We start from the raw sequence: 17707 nt of genomic DNA, 5'->3' as shown, positions 1-17707 counted from the left end.
ATGTACAAAGTCCCATTCTCTTGTAACACGTACAAAGTCCCATTCTCTTGTAACATGTACAAAGTCCCATTCTCTTGTAACATGTACAAAGTCCCATTCTCTAGTAACATGTACAAGTCCCATTCTCTTGTAACATGTACAGAGTCCCATTCTCTTGTAACATGTACAAAGTCCCATTCTCTTGTAACATGTACAAAGTCCCATTCTCTAGTAACATGTACAAAGTCCCATTCTCTTGTAACATGTACAAAGTCCCATTCTCTTGTAACATGTACAAAGTCCCATTCTCTAGTAACATGTACAAAGTCCCATTCTCTAGTAACATGTACAAAGTCCCATTCTCTAGTAACATGTACAAAGTCCCATTCTCTTGTAACATGTACAAAGTCCCATTCTCTAGTAACATGTACAAAGTCCCATTCTCTAGTAACATGTACAAAGTCCCATTCTCTTGTAACATGTACAAAGTCCCATTCTCTTGTAACATGTACAAAGTCCCATTCTCTAGTAACATGTACAAAGTCCCATTCTCTAGTAACATGTACAAAGTCCCATTCTCTTGTAACATGTACAAAGTCCCATTCTCTAGTAACATGTACAAAGTCCCATTCTCTTGTAACATGTACAAAGTCCCATTCTCTAGTAACATGTACAAAGTCCCATTCTCTAGTAACATGTACAAAGTCCCATTCTCTTGTAACATGTACAAAGTCCCATTCTCTTGTAACATGTACAAAGTCCCATTCTCTTGTAACATGTACAAAGTCCCATTCTCTAGTAACATGTACAAAGTCCCATTCTCTTGTAACATGTACAAAGTCCCATTCTCTTGTAACATGTACAAAGTCCCATTCTCTAGTAACATGTACAGAGTCCCATTCTCTTGTAACATGTACAAAGTCCCATTCTCTAGTAACATGTACAAAGTCCCATTCTCTAGTAACATGTACAAAGTCCCATTCTCTTGTAACATGTACAAAGTCCCATTCTCTAGTAACATGTACAAAGTCCCATTCTCTTGTAACATGTACAAAGTCCCATTCTCTTGTAACATGTACAGAGTCCCATTCTCTAGTAACATGTACAAAGTCCCATTCTCTTGTAACATGTACAAAGTCCCATTCTCTTGTAACATGTACTAAGTCCCATTCTCTAGTAACATGTTCAAAGTCCCATTCTCTAGTAACATGTACAGAGTCCCATTCTCTTGTAACATGTACTAAGTCCCATTCTCTAGTAACATGTACAAAGTCCCATTCTCTAGTAACATGTACAAAGTCCCATTCTCTTGTAACATGTACAAAGTCCCATTCTCTAGTAACATGTTCAAAGTCCCATTCTCTAGTAACATGTACAAAGTCCCATTCTCTAGTAACATGTTCAAAGTCCCATTCTCTTGCAAATTTCTGAAACAACTGGCTAGTAAATTGAATACCATTGTCACAATAAAGTTTGTGAGGACTACCATGAGCTGAAAAATGACGTTTAATCTTAGTAATAACAGCTGTTGAGGTTAAATTAGGTAGCAGATCAATCTCTAACCAGTTTGAGTAGGAGTCTACCAAACCAAACGGTGTTGATTATTCCATTCAAGGAAATCAGTTGCAACAGTAGACCAAGGTAGTTCAGGTATTGGATTTAGATGAAGTGGTTCCTTTTGCAAATGTTCTCTGGTACTATTACATATCGAACAAGAAGAAAGAACAGTATCAATGTCTTTTGATAATAAAGGCCAAAATACTACTGCTCTAGCCCTTCTCTTAGTGGATAATAAACCTGGGTGACCACGATACAAAATCTGAATATATTCATGTTGTAATGAAGTAGGAACAACATATTTAGGACCTTTGAAAATAATACCATCTTCCAGCCACAATTCATCTCTGCAGGGAAAATATGATTGGACTTCAGGTGATACACTAGATTGTTTTGATAGCCATCAGACATTGATGTAGTGCTTGAGCTTTTGTGAAATAGGATCAGTCATAGTGTGATCTCTCAACTCATCAGGTCTAGTGGTGGAAAAATTACACACTGACATTACATCAAAGTCAAAATTTTCAACATCAATTTGTTCCGTTGTGCTTTTAGGCAATCTGGATAAAGTATCAGCCAGATAAAGCAATTTACTTTTAGTGTAGACCATTTTGAAATTGTACTTTTGCAATTTGAGCATTATTCTTTGCAATCTCACCGGAGAGGAATGCATAGGTTTCTTTAGAATAGTAACTAGAGACTGATGATCAGTTTCAAATTGAATAGCTCGACCATAAATATAATCGTGAAACTTGAAACATGCAAAAACTATTGCTAGAAGTTGTTTCTCTATTTGACCATAGTGCATCACAGTTTTAGTAAGTGTCCTACATGTATAGGCTACTGGTCTGCCCTCTTGTAGAATAACTGCACCAAGACCAAAATTAGAAGCATCACAGGACAGGACAACTGGTTTATTCACATCATAGTACCTTAGCGTGGGGCGGGTCGCAAATTTCTGCTTAAGGTCATCAAATGCATTTTGATGATGTTGCAACCACGACCACACAACATTGTTTTCATGTTAGCTCTCTTAACAGTGCTGTCAACTCACTGAAATCTGGCATAAACTTGCCCAAATAGTTGATTACCTCCAGAAACATTGTAAACTCTGCACATTATCTGGTGCTGACATCTCTAAAGTAGCTATTTGCTTGGTTGGGTCAGGTTTTAAGCCTGTACTTCTAGAAGTCTGAATTTGCACTTCAGAGGATTGAGCTTCAACTTTACTTCACATGCTATGTCTAGAACTTTCTTGAGGTTTCTGTCATGCTCAGATTTGCCACTGCCTCCAACTAGTAGATCATCTACTATTATGACACAAGGATAACCTGAAAACATTCGTTCCATTGCATGCTGAAAGACTTCACTTGCAGAATTTATTCCAAACAGTATCCTTAGAAATCTGTATCTGTCAAATGGGGTACTAAAGGTAGTTAGAAATGAGGATTTACAATCAAGCATCACTTGCCAAAATAAACTCTTTGCATCCAAAACAGAAAATACAGTGGCATTTGGTATTAGAGCTGCGACTTCCCCAACTGTGCGCATTGGATAATATGGCCTCTTTAGTGCTTTGTTCAAATCTCTAGGGCCAATGCATATTCTGATTTCATCTGAGCCTTTCTTGTGAGCGGCTGCCATGGACGACACCCATTCAGTTGGTTCTGTGACTGGACGAATCACACTTTGCTGCACCATCTTATCCAACTGTGCTTTGACTTAATCTTGCATAGTTATTGGAACTCTTCTTGCTGGTCTGACCACTGCAGTGACTTCTGGGTCTAACTTCATGGAATACACAACTGGAAGTTTGTTCAACTTGTCATTGAAAACATCAGCATACTCTGAGAAAATGGCTTCTGCAAAACTTGAACTTGGAACTGCACTCACATGATGAACTTCTTTAGCAAAAGAAAGCAGATTCATTCTCAGACTATCTTTAAGACCTAGTAAAGATTGCATTGGTCATCTGACTACATAGAATAATAAGTTGTAACAGTTCTCGGCCAAATAAAATGGAAGTATTACTGAACCTTTGATTTGAATTTCTTCAACTCGCACTGCTGGTTACATTGAGTTGTTTGTTGGTTCTCACTTTTGCAAATGTATCTGCTGATATAACATTGAACTTTGATCCAGTGTCTACTTTGAGCTCTGTGGATTTCCCATTAATCTGAACTGTACAAAACACTTCATTCCTTGTCAATAAGTTTACTGCATCAACTCCTTCTCCCAGCACTGATACACCATCTACGTAGAAAGCTGATTGTTTTGGCTCTACTTGATCATCTTGTTTTCTTGCACAACCTTTCTTTACAACTGTGTGAGGCTTACTTGATTTGCAAACTTTTGAAACTGTTTCCATTTGTTACACTTATGGCAATGCTGACCATATGCTAAACATTTCTCTCTTTTAGACTCATGGTTTGCACCACAATTTCGACAGTTATTGATAAAGCAAGACTTGGGTTTTGCTGACTCGTGCTTGTATGGCACTGAGATGACAGTGGCTCTTGCACTTCTAGAACTTTCTGGAAAACTCGGCACGTTCTTTGGAATTCCTATAGTTGCTCTTTTCTTCGGCTTGATTTTGCTTGCCATGTGTTGCATACTGCCTACATTTGCTCTGGACCTTACTGAAACCATGCTTTTGTCACTTGTAAGCATGTTTGTGTGCCTTTCTGTCACTTCATGGATCTGACAAATCCCTATTGCTTTGCTTAATGTCAAATCACTGTCACAAAGCAAAATCTTCCTCACTGCAGCACTATTAATACCACACACGTCTGTCCTTTATCAGCACATCTTTCAAGTCACCAAACCAACACATTTTGGCCTTGTTCCTCAAGTCAGTTATATAAGCTACAAAGTTTCTCCTGTCTTCTGATTTCTTGAGTAGAACAAATGTCTCTCTAATGTAATGTTTGTCTGGGGATTGCACATTTCTCTGAACTTACGCTTTAAACAGTCTGGGTCTTCTCTGGATTCAGCTTGTACAATAAAGCAGTCTGCACCTTCACCCTCATACACTGCTGGTACATATACAAATGATCGCTCTTTCTATAGTCTCAGATCCTGCTAGATTTAGCAAAATAAATGCCCTTGTGTATGCATCTCTATCTGCATAAAAAATCAATACTTCTGGATAAAAAAAACTATTATTTTAAACTCCAGCAAAAGCAACAACAAAATCCACAAACCTTCTGGTCAGGCATCAATAGACTTTTATACCCAGGCCACTCCAAAACACCAACCCCATCAGATCTCTCTCTTCACACTGCCAACCAGATTGCTGATGCTTTTAATATCTTCTTTGCTGAAACAGCCCAATCTTTAGCAAACACCTTACCTCCTACTACTTCTATCCTCTCACCCTCCCTACCAAGCATACCCTCGACCTTTCAACTTAAACCTGTTCCAACATCCCTCATCTATACTTTACTTCATAAACTTAAACCATGCACTCCCTCAGCTGATCTCCTACCTGCTGAATACCTTCAATCTGCAGCTAAAGTACTAGCCTATCCCATTTCTAGCCTAATTAACAGAACACTCACTGAAGGTTACATTCCTTCTCTCTGGAAAATTTCTCACATTATCCCACTCCAAAAAAGTGGTAACTCAACTGTACTCTAACTTTCAACCAATAGCCCTTCTTTCTCCTCTAGCCAAGATCATGGAAAAATGCATCCACCAACAACTTCTTGACCACCTTCTCCAAAATAACCTACTTTGACTGTCAGCATGGTTTTAGACCTGTCCATAGTACCACCACTGCTCTCCTGTCCTTTACAGACTGTATTAATCATCATCGTAATAATAACACATGGTTTTAGACCTTTCCATAGTACCACCACTGCTCTCCTGTCATTTACAGACTGTATTAATCATCATCGTAATAATAACACATGGTTTTAGACCTGTCCATAGTACCACCACTGCTCTCCTGTCCTTTACAGACTGTTAATAATAACACATTAGAGTCTCCATAGTACCACCACACTCTCCTGTCCTTTACAGACTGTATTAATCATCGTAATAATAACACATGGTTTTAGACCTGTCCATAGTACCACCACTGCTCTCCTGTCCTTTACAGACTGTATTAATCATCGTAATAATAACACATGGTTTTAGACCTGTCCATAGTACCACCACTGCTCTCCTGTCCTTTACAGACTGTATTAATCATCAATACGCAGTATGGTTTTAGACCTTTCCATAGTACCACCACTGCTCTCCTGTCCTTTACAGACTGTATTAATCATCATAATAATAACACATGGTTTTAGACCTGTCCATAGTACCACCACTGCTCTCCTGTCCTTTACAGACTGTATTAATCATCGTAATAATAACATGCTCTCTAATACCCAGCATGGTTTTAGACCTTTCCATAGTACCACCACTGCTCTCCTGTCCTTTACAGACTGTATTAATCATCATAATAATAACACATGGTTTTAGACCTTTCCATAGTACCACCACTGCTCTCCTGTCCGTTACAGACTGTATTAATCATCGTAATAATAACACATGGTTTTAGACCTGTCCATAATACCACCACTGTTACAGACTGTATTAATCATCGTAATAATAACATGCTCTCTAATACCCAGCATGGTTTTAGACCTTTCCATAGTAGCACCACTGCTCTCCTGTCCTTTATAGACTGTATTAATCATCATCATAATAATAACATGCTCTCCTCTGCACTCTTCTTAGACCTATCCAAAGCTTTTGATATGGTTAATCATCAAATACTTCTTAACATACTCAAATCTTTCTCACTTGACTCACAGGCATTACTATGGTTTAAGTCCTACTTACATAATAGACAGCAGGCTGTCCTATGGGACAATCAACTGTCCAAACATCTCCCTATTACCCTGGGTGTCCCTCAAGGCTCTATCCTTGGACCTCTCTATATTCATAAATGACCTTAGTATAAATCTACCTCTGGCTACCTGCATACAATATGCAGAGGACTCCACTTTAATTTGTAAAGCCCCAACTGCTTCTGAACTCCAGTCCATCACCCAAACAGTATTTAACCTAGTGGAAAACTGGTTCCAACAACGATGCCTCGTCCAACTCTAAAATCCACCCCACTACATTTCACTATTACATCCAATAATGGTACAATTATAGCTCCTGACCCTACTACCAACCTCTTAGGTATAACAATCGACCACAACCTTAACTTTGACTCACACATCAACTCTACTATTAAAACAGTAAACAGAAAACGTGGTTCCTTATATAGGATAAAACCTTTCCTTACCCCTGAAGCCAAAACTACCATTGCCCAGACCCATCTGATCTCTACGCTCCTCTGTGCCTCCCCCATTTATACTAATCTTTCCAAAAGTAATCTTAATAAGCTAACCACTTCCTATAACAATATTGCCAGATTTGCTACTGGCTCCCCATTTAGAACTCACCATCGTCAAAATCTCAAACAGCTAGGATGGCTAGAAATGCGAAATAAGCTAGAGTTTCAACAACTCACCATCACGGATAAGACTCTGTACCATCCTAGTGATACTCCTATTCCCAGTAGCCTCATCTCTCCCTACTCTAATCTTACTACTCTTCGCTCAGCAAATGAACTACCGGTCGCCATCCAGAAATCCCACAACAGAACAGGTGATTCTCTTTTCTCAAACTCTGTGGGGAAGACTTGGAATAGGCTTCCCAGCATACTTGTATCTCAGTCATCATTACCACTCTTCAAAAAGCAACTAAACATCTTCCTAAAAACATAATGGCTATGCCCTTGTACTAACCCTGACTAATACTCCCCAGTACAACATCACTGTATACCTTGCACCCAAAACACACAGTGTGGAATGCGTAATCTTTCACTTAACCCCCCCCCCCCTTTTTTACTTTCCTACTCCCAGGGAAATATCACTGTATTTGATCTTTGTATACTCATTTGGCTATTAGCAAAACTCTAACATCTGTATACAGACTAACTATCTTTTTACTATGAGTATAACATTCTGTTTTAAATGCATATACACAAACTCTCTGGTGTATTAAGTTATACTTTAAGACTACCTGAATTCACGTTTTAAATCTGTGCCTTCATTCCTAACATACAGTATGTTGAATATCATACCCTATACCATGTAAATAGTACTATACTGCTGTATTAAACTCTGTACTCACTAATGTCATACCATTAAACTCTGTACTCACTAATGTCATACCCTTTACTATGTAAATAGGACTGTATTTCTGTGTTAGACTTTGTATTGATAGTACTGTACTGCTGTGCTAAACTCTGTACTCTCTTTCTCTATAGTACTGTACTCCTGTCAAACTCTGTACTCACTTCTCTCAATATTAAGTTCTTATTTGAAAATTCTTCTTTTTTTCTTTTATGCTGATCTGTATTATTTACTTAATGTGGAGCTTATCTCCCCGGGTCTCTACTGAAAATGGACATGTATCCAGTTGGACTAGCCTGGTTAACAAATGTAAAATAAAATAAAAATAAATAAATAAATAAAATAAAATAAGCTGCTTGTATAAAAATACTGTACTCCTGTTGAAATATTCTCCAGTTCTCTGCAATATTCTGTCAAACACAAGTTGTGGTTTTCGAAATCCGTCTTCCATATTAACACATCAGTGAAGGGTCTTGCAAATATGTACACACACACACACACACACACACACACACACACACACACACACACACACACACACACACATACACACGCACACACATGCACACACACACACACACACACACACACACACACACACACACACACACACACACACACACACACACACACACACACACACACACACACACACACACACACACACACACACACACACACACACACATGCACGCACGCACACACACGCACACACACTCACACACACATGCACACTCACACTCACACACACGCACACATGCACGCACGCACGCACACACGCACACACACACACACACACACACACACACACACACACATATGTGCATAAGTAATTGGCATGAGCTCTCAACTTGGCTAATGCTCTTCTGCTTTAGATCTGCACTTTCTTTCTTTGTGCTTATCGATATTGTGCAAATGAATAACCACATAGTGCTTTCAATTAACTGGACTTTGCAAAACAAACCTCTCAGGCTTCTCGATGCTTTATTGCACTTTGCAAAATATCTTTTTAAATTTCTTAATGCTTCACTGTGCTTTACGAAATAGCCTTTTAAGTTTCTCAAAGCTTTACTGTATTTTGCAAAATAACTCTTTAGCTTTCTCAATGCTATACAAAACTCAGCAGAACAGCTTTTCAACTTATTTACTGCTTTACAGAGCTTAATGGAATACTTTCTCAGACTTTGCAATGCTTTTATGAAACTTTTGATAAGTAAAGGCGGAAATGCTAAAATCATTGGCTTTTGGAATTGGTAAAGGCAAAAATGCTAAAGTAGTTGCTGGGAAATTTATTGATAAAGGCAGGCATGGAACAGTCATGCATTATCACTTATTAAAGTCGTCACTTTAAGAACCATTCAAGAACCTTGCAATGCAACTGAGCAATTCCCAAGCACTGTAATACCTTTGTAATCTTTTGTAAGAAACACCTTTCTTTAATACAAGAAACTTGTTAAGCAATTGTACAATGCGAATAATCAGATTCTGGTTGTCCAAATTCAATATCTTGAGGTATGAGCACTTTGTAAAAGAGTAGATGCAATACACTGAAATGTTCCCAAAATGGCGGCACCTTGTCAGGCAACTGTTTACAGTACAAGAAGCACTCTGTAATGGCGGCACTCTGCGAACAGCCACACCCAGCACAAGAACCTTTCTTCAGACAACCCTGCTTCAATTGAATTATACACTTTACACACAGTGAACTCTTTGAAATGCATGCATAGTAATAAGCACACATTGTAAGCACGTTTACACACTCTGAGACTTTAATAAGCACACATTGTAACTCTGAGACTTTAATAATAAGCATTGTTTACACACTCTGAGACTTTAATAAGCACACATTGTAAGCACGTTTACACACTCTGAGACTTTAATAAGCACACATTGTAAGCACGTTTACACACTCTGAGACTTTAATAAGCACACATTGTAAGCACGTTTACACACTCTGAGACTTTAATAAGCACACACACTCTGAGACTTTAATAAGCACACATTGTAAGCACGTTTACACACTCTGAGACTTTAATAAGCACACATTGTAAGCACATTTACACACTCTGAGACTTTAATAAGCACACATTGTCTCTGAGACTTTAATAAGCACACATTGTAAGCACGTTTACACACTCTGAGACTTTAATAAGCACACATTGTAATCTGAGACTTTAATAAGCACACATTGTACACACTCTGAGACTTTAATAAGCACACATTGTTAGCACGTTTACACACTCTGAGACTTTAATAAGCACACATTGTAAGCACGTTTACACACTCTGAGACTTTAATAAGCACACATTGTCTGAGACTTTAATAAGCACACATTGTTATACGTTTACACACTCTGAGACTTTAATAAGCACACATTGTACACACTCTGAGACTTTAATAAGCACACATTGTAAGCACGTTTACACACTCTGAGACTTTAATAAGCACACATTGTAAGCACGTTTACACACTCTGAGACTTTAATAAGCACACATTGTAAGCACATTTACACACTCTGAGACTTTAATAAGCACACATTGTAAGCACGTTTACACACTCTGAGACTTTAAGCACACATTGTAAGCACTTTTACACACTCTGAGACTTTAATAAGCACACACTGTAAGCACATTTACACACTCTGAGACTTTATAAGCACACATTGTAAGCACGTTTACACACTCTGAGACTTTAATAAGCACACATTGTAAGCACACTCTGAGACTTTAATAAGCACACATTGTAAGCACGTTTACACACTCTGAGACTTTAAGCACACATTGTAAGCACTTTTACACACTCTGAGACTTTAATAAGCACACACTGTAAGCACTTTTACACACTCTGAGACTTCAGATGACTTTAGTTACTTTTTTAATACCACACAAAGTCATAGTTATGCACAAACATTGCACTTTGCCCAACATAGCAGTCGCCTTGCTTCATTTTTATCTACTGTGTCCCTTTTCCTTTCCTGTTATTACTCTTTGTGCTTGTTTAAATCCTTTTTCTTTTCTTATGCCCAGAGTACTTTTTTTGTGCTTGTTTTATTCTAAAAATGCCCAGTTATGCCTTAAACACACTCTTTCTGCCTTAAACATTCTCGTTTCATACTTTAACATTCTTGTTTTGTATTTTAATATGCTCATTTTGTACTTTAAACACATTCATTTCATAAAGCACTTTTATCTTAAACATTTCTTTAGTTAACAAACTTTTTGAGCTTTCCGCTTGCCTGATAATGCAGTTTATGCCCTTGGAATGCCTTTTCTTGCCTCTGCATCGAGTAAATAATTTGTGTTGTTTTTCATTACTTTTGATTGCTTCTAGTTATGTTTGCACTGTTTTCTCTTGGTTTTACCTTCGCTGTCACCTTTACATCTTGTGGCTCCAAATGTTTTGTTCTTTTCCATCCCGGTTCAGACACCATGTCGCTTTCGTGTTGCTACACGAATAAATGAAGTAATCCAATCACCAGCAAAGAACAGGAAACCAGCACAGAATGACATAAATCCTCACTTTATCCCAAATTTAGCACTTTCTTCCCCACTCAAGGGACTTCTTCAGAACAATGAACCAAGGAACACACCCAGCCACTTATAGACCCACCCCAGTTAAACAATTAAAGCAATTTAAACAATTATACAAAAACAACTGTACATTCAGATAAGAAATGGTAAAAAATATTAAAATATTGTAAAAACCATACATATAAACACCTAGAACTTAAAAAATTACATACTTCCATAAACAGAATGTCATGAATTTAAGAAGAAAATTGTATCAATAATAATAATATTCTAAATTCATTACCCTAAAATATTATGCAATTTTAAAATACTAGAAATGCTAATCATCTCATTAATGCCTGGATACTGGGACGCATTTAAAAACAATTGCCACCTCAGTTCCAGTACATCTAGGTGCCCATCCACAATTCTACCCTGTTCATCCTTTAATAGTTGTTGAATCACTGAAAACTTAAACTGGTATCCTTGACATTCTTGCAAGTGCCTACAGAGGGCACTGGTGACTCTTTTGTTTTTTCATGTCCCCTAGATGCTCTCCAATTCTAACTTTAAATTTTCCACATAAAATATGGGGCAATCTTGACATTTTGTCACATAAATCACATTACTACTATCACAGTTAAAATGCCTCTTGATGCAATTAGCCTTACCATTTACTTTACAATTTTCACCTGTTTCGAGAATAAATGAACAGTATACACATGTATTACATTTGTAATTCCCAATTCTCCTATTATATGTGTCATACCCTGTCCCCCTCTCTAAAATGTTTTTCAAAGATCTATCTTTCCTAAATACAAATCTGGGAACCTTTCCCACTTTTTGTGCAACATTTGCATCAAACTGCAATATTTCCCAATTGTTTTTGACAATGTCAAGAACTGCATTTGCCACACCATTGTAAGTGATTATTAAAAACATGCTGGTGCTGGATTTATCCATTGCCCCACCCTGAGGTCCACAACTTCCATTCTCCAAAATGGGCTTATATATACCTTGGTCACGTTTACTCTTAACTTCAATGCTAACATCGCGCAATAAACCATTTGGATACCCTCTCTGCTTAAACATTTGCATAATGAATTCCAAGTCACTCAGGAACTCTTCCTGTAGACTGATCATTCTGGCAGTCTGCACCATTTGTCCCTGAACTACGGACTTCTTTTGATGGTGCGGGTGCCAACTACTATAATCTAAAAAGGAATTGGAGAAGGTTGGTTTTCTGTAAATCCTAGTTACAAACCTTTTATTCACCTGATCCAATTCCAAATCAACATCCAGGTAGTTGATTCTGACCTTATTGTATTCAAAAGTAAATTTCAGAAAATGCACTGTATCATTGATGTACCGCATAAGTTCTTTTAAACTAGGCTCCGTTCCCTTCCAAATCAGGAAAAGGTCATCCAGGAACCTAGTATAATGTACTATTTGTGCCATGAAGGGACTTTTCATCAGGTACTCCTGTTCCCAGAAGGACATAACAAAATTGGCAAAAATGGGGGTACACACCCTTAACTTGCTTGTAATACTGCCCTTCAAAATGAATGTAGTTGTGCTTTAATACTACCTCCATCAGTACAATAAACTTATTCACCTCATCCTGATTGAAGAGGTTAATCTTATTTAGTTGCTGTTCTACCCAATTTAACCCTTCATTATAGGGTATTACTGAAAAAAGGTTGCATACGTCAATGGTAACCATAATTAAGTCAGGGGTAACCTCAATCCCATTGAGTTTATCCAAAAACTGCCAAGAGTCCTTGCTAATATGTATAAAAACTTCCAAACTTTTTTGCATGTTCTGATCTAAATATTTACTGATAAAACATGTTTTGGATCTCTTGCCATCCACAATAGGCCTAACATCTGGATTAACTAGGCCCTTGTGTATTTTTGGAATTCAAAAATATTTGTAACCATGGGATAGTAATTTTTCATATAAGAATACTCTTTTTCATCAATTTGCCCCTGATATATCATGTCATCCAAAAGTAGATCTATCTTACGATATGCAACCTTTATTTCATTCAAATAACTTTCTTCATATGTACTGTCCAGTACTAAAGAATTCATCCCATCAAGATAATCCTCCTTATCCATGATGACTATGCCATTGTCCTTGTCAGGTTTCATGAAACAGACAGTGGTATGGCTAGTCAAGTCTGACAATAACTGCTGTTCTTGCTTAGTCATATTTGAGACTCTATCTTATTCCCAGGTTTTTCAAGTGTTATAAACTTGCCTAATGTCCTTTTCACAAATTTTTTCAAATAATCCAATCACATTATTCAAAGGGGGTTAAACGTGTTTTGTTTCTTATAGTGTTCATAATTAAAAATTTCCCAAGTCACTATAATTGTTAAACCAGACTTTCATGTTTAACTTCCTGGTAAAACACTTCAAATCAATAAGAGTATTGACTATATTTCCTGTTCTCCAGGGTACAAAAGAAAAACCCTTAGCTAATAAGTTAGCATGTTGGCCATTGAGATTTAATTGTGAGTAATTATACATCTTAAAATCATTCTTGTCATTCACAATAATGTCAGGCTCCAACCCCTTATCCTCACCCTGATGTTCATTCAAACATTGAACCAGTATTCCCATGTTAGATTGACCACTTAAATTGTGAGCACCATTTTCCCTTTGGTTTGACATAGTATTTACCACACTACAATTGTGAACATCAATCACACCATAGTTGTTATATTCAATCTCATTTGCATTTACGTATTCAGTTATACTTTGACAATCACTTCCTATTGGATGTAATAAATTTCCCATTCTACATTCCTTATAAAGGTCAGAGTTTTCACAAATAGGACAAACATTGTGACTACACCAATATACATTTGTGTTGTTTTTCATTGTTTCTCCATTTACACTATAAATTGATATGTCCATTTCAAAGTTTGGATCTACACTTTCGTCCTTGTCTGTGTCCATGCTTCGTTCTTGTACTGATAAGTTTGTTTGAGAAAAATAATTAAAGTCACATTGACCGGCTTCCCAACCCGAAACCGGATTAAGATCACAATGACCGGCTTCACAAGCCGATGCCGGATTATAGTCAATTTGACCGGCTTCACAAGTCGTAACCATTACACTGTCACATAAATGCAAAGGAATATCCTGACATAAGTTCTCCCCTGTGGCTGAAACAACATTAATGGCCTAAGCATTGACATTTTTGACAACATTATCAGTATGTTTACTTACATATGCACTCAACTGATGGTTATCCGAAAATTATTCCAATAATGGCCCCTCTATGGATTCCGTGACCTGAAACTTTTGGGCCTCGCCCCCTGTACTGCAAAGTCTCGACAGGTGTTCCCAAAAAAAGAAGAGGTCTGATTACCCTTTTTATCACAGAGCCTCTCTGAATGCCTTACTGCATCCTCCATGTTGGCACCAGACTCGAGATGCTGCCGTCGCTGATCCTGATGATTACTCGTATCTTGCGTCACTTCCACCTCCTGATTCATGACATTTTCAAGTTGCTGCTTACCGCTAACCTGTTGCCCTGGGGATAACGGGTAAACAATACCCTTGGCATATTCACTGATGTCCCTTTTGATTTTGTTGTTTTTGCGATTAAATATAGAGTTACATACATTGCTGACTTGGTTGAAAACATTATTATATGCTAATTGACAATGATTGAATTCAATTTCATTCTTAATAGCCTTATCCAACTCATCCAAGTCCTTGGCTATTTGGTCGAGTTTACGCTGGTTATATTTTATCATGAGTTTCATCAAATCAATGCCTGCCCAATCAAATAAGAGGTGCAGCTCGTTTAAAAATTCACTATGATCATTGACACCATTAGGGTACCTCCATAGTTTGAGGCCTTGGGGCATTTGTTTTAATTCTATGTTTCTACTCAAATAGGCGTTTTCCATTTGGATTTTTTTAAATGCCAGAAGGTCTTTTTCAAACCTTTTTAACTTGTCCTGCACTGTGGATTCTGTCTGGGAAGGTGAAATGTCCACAAAGTTCCCCACAGTGAAATGAAATCTATTCTCCTTCCATATGCCACTGCTACTGATGGTACACTGATCTGTAGAACTTTGTCTTTCTCCATAATTTTCACTCTCCTGATTCACCTGACCAAAAAGTCCAGAGCTGACATTGTCAATGGAGGATGGTGATGGCTGGGTGAGTGGAAAGCCAAGGCTCCCAAAAATATTGTTACCAACACTAGGTTGCTTGTCCATCAGGGTTTTAATTTGAGTTGTATGAACCGCCAACTGCTAGTTTATTTGTTGTAGAAGGTTAAGAATTTCTCCAATCGAGGTAGGCTCTTCCATCCTGCTGGCCCAAACACCAAGACACAAATAAAATGCAAAAAACAAGTAATCCAATCACCAGCAAGAACAGGAAAACACCACAGAATGGCACAAATCCTCACTTTAATCCACCTTTAGCGCTTTCTTCCCCACTCAAGGGACTTCTTCAGAACAATGAACCAAAAGAACACACCCAGCCACTTATAAACCCACCCCAATTAAACAATTAAAGAAATTTAAACAATTATACAAAAACAACTGTACATTCAGAAAAGAAATGGTAAAAATATATAAATATTGTAAAAACATACCATATAAACACCTAGAATTTAAAAAAAATACATACTTCCATAAATACAATGTAATGAATTTAAGAAGAAAATTGTATTAATAATAATAATAATAATAATAATAATAATAATAATAATAATAATAATATTCTAAATTCATTACCCTAAAATATTATATACAGGAATAAATGAGTCTTCATGGGTTCTGTTTAAGCAGCTTTATTCTATAAACAAACTGTTGTGATCATACATGCTTACACACTGGATGCTTCTTCAAAATGGCACTAGGGATTGCATGTGCCTGGAATATATATGTGCATGCACAGCCTCGCACGCTTCCTTAAAGACATAGTGCACACATGCTACACTCTGATCTACAGGTATTCACAGCCCAGCTTCAGCCTGACCCAGATATGACACATAACATCCAACAAGGTGATTGGGTGTACGTTCGATCCTTCTACAGACACCACTTCCTCCAACCCCGGTGGAAAGGACCATTCTTGGTGCTCCTTACAACAGCCACAGCCATCAGACTCGAAGGCTCTTCATCCTGCATCCATGTCTCCCATGTTCGCAAAGCAGTTACAAATAAAGGCAGTCAGCCCATTTCTTTCAACTCCCCTACTGCAGCATCATCTGATTATAAAGCAGTTTCTTTTCATACCAGACAAAACACCAGACAGTCTGAGGAAAGAAGTGATAACTGACACTGTCAGACCAATGGAAAAGGACATTTTCCCTGAGTCAGGCAACCAAGCACTGTTCATGGGAGATAAACAACAACTGCAGCCATGGGGAAATGTGTTTAGAGTTCAACAAAGAGCTATTCGCCGCAAAACACATTTGTGCTTGGATATTTGTGAAAATCCACTTCAACCCTGCCCAGCTCACTCCTCCTGCCTGACTGCCACTTTGATGACTACACTTGAAATTTTTATTCTGCACTTCCTGATACCTGTAGAAACTGCAAGTACTGTTCAACCTTTTAACAAAAGAATGCAGTGACAGCACCCAAAACTAAACAAAAAATGATAAACTAGCACCCTCCCTTTAACACTTTTGACTCCGCCTAACGAACTTATGCAATGACTTTCAATGCTAGTAATTGTTGGGTGTGTGCAGCCATTCTGGCAGCACATAGTGGACTGTTGTTTACAGTAGTTCCATTAAAGAGTTCCAAAACCCACAGAGCTCTGCTAAATGAGACTGGGAGTGTGGTGATCAGTATGACCAAAGCTGTATCTCTTTCCCTGCCATATGTTCAGGCAGGCGTCATATGCCTTCAACAAAATGGGACAAGAAAAGTGGGATATAGTATTTGCAATATTACAGTGGTAACAGTATGCAGGTTGGTGGAATCAGCTATTATAGAAAATAAATGATGCCCAAGTTATTATTTTCATATAGATTGGACTAAATGCCCAGTGCCAACTAATATTTTATTTATTTTTATTTATTTAACATTTGTCTACTGGGAAAGTCTGACTTGGAATGAGTCAATTTTCAATGGTGGTCTGGGGAGAAATGCTCCAGATGCATGTCTTTGTAATGTGGGTGGAAACCGGAGCACCCGGAAGAAACCCACAGGAACGCAGGGAGGACATGCAGAAGCCGCACTGAAGGCACCCCAGCCAAGAATCAAAACAGAGAACCTATTGCTGTGAGGCAACAATGTTAACCCCTGCACAACTGTACCATCCCAGATGCACAGCAAGTATCTAATACCTGAGACTTTATATCTCCGGGACAAACCTGGTTGTTTTTAAATGCATTGAATGTGAAAAATAGAGGTAGCATCACTGAAGATTTAGGGACAGATGCGTTTTTCAAATTGATAACTAATAACAATTTAAATTCATCCATAACAGCTT

The 17707-nt window shown here is 37.8% G+C and overlaps 1 long non-coding RNA gene across 1 annotated transcript in view; it reads right to left on the bottom strand.

Annotated features, from left to right (window-relative positions):
• The window catches only part of LOC122788903, a 583164-nt gene extending 568469 nt beyond the window's left edge, over positions 1 to 14695 (bottom strand). Inside the window, exon 1 of the long non-coding RNA XR_006362754.1 lies at positions 14468 to 14695. This is a non-coding gene — a long non-coding RNA (uncharacterized LOC122788903). The remainder of the gene's footprint in view (positions 1 to 14467) is intronic.
• Between the last annotated feature and the right edge of the window lie 3012 nt (positions 14696 to 17707).

The sequence above is a fragment of the Protopterus annectens genome, chromosome 14.part0 (assembly GCF_019279795.1).
Source record: "Protopterus annectens isolate FY-2018-M chromosome 14.part0, PAN1.0, whole genome shotgun sequence".
NCBI classification, from domain to species: Eukaryota; Metazoa; Chordata; order Ceratodontiformes; family Protopteridae; genus Protopterus; species Protopterus annectens.
Note: the sequence above shows the minus strand (reverse complement) of the source record. Positions and strands in the feature narration are given on the sequence as shown.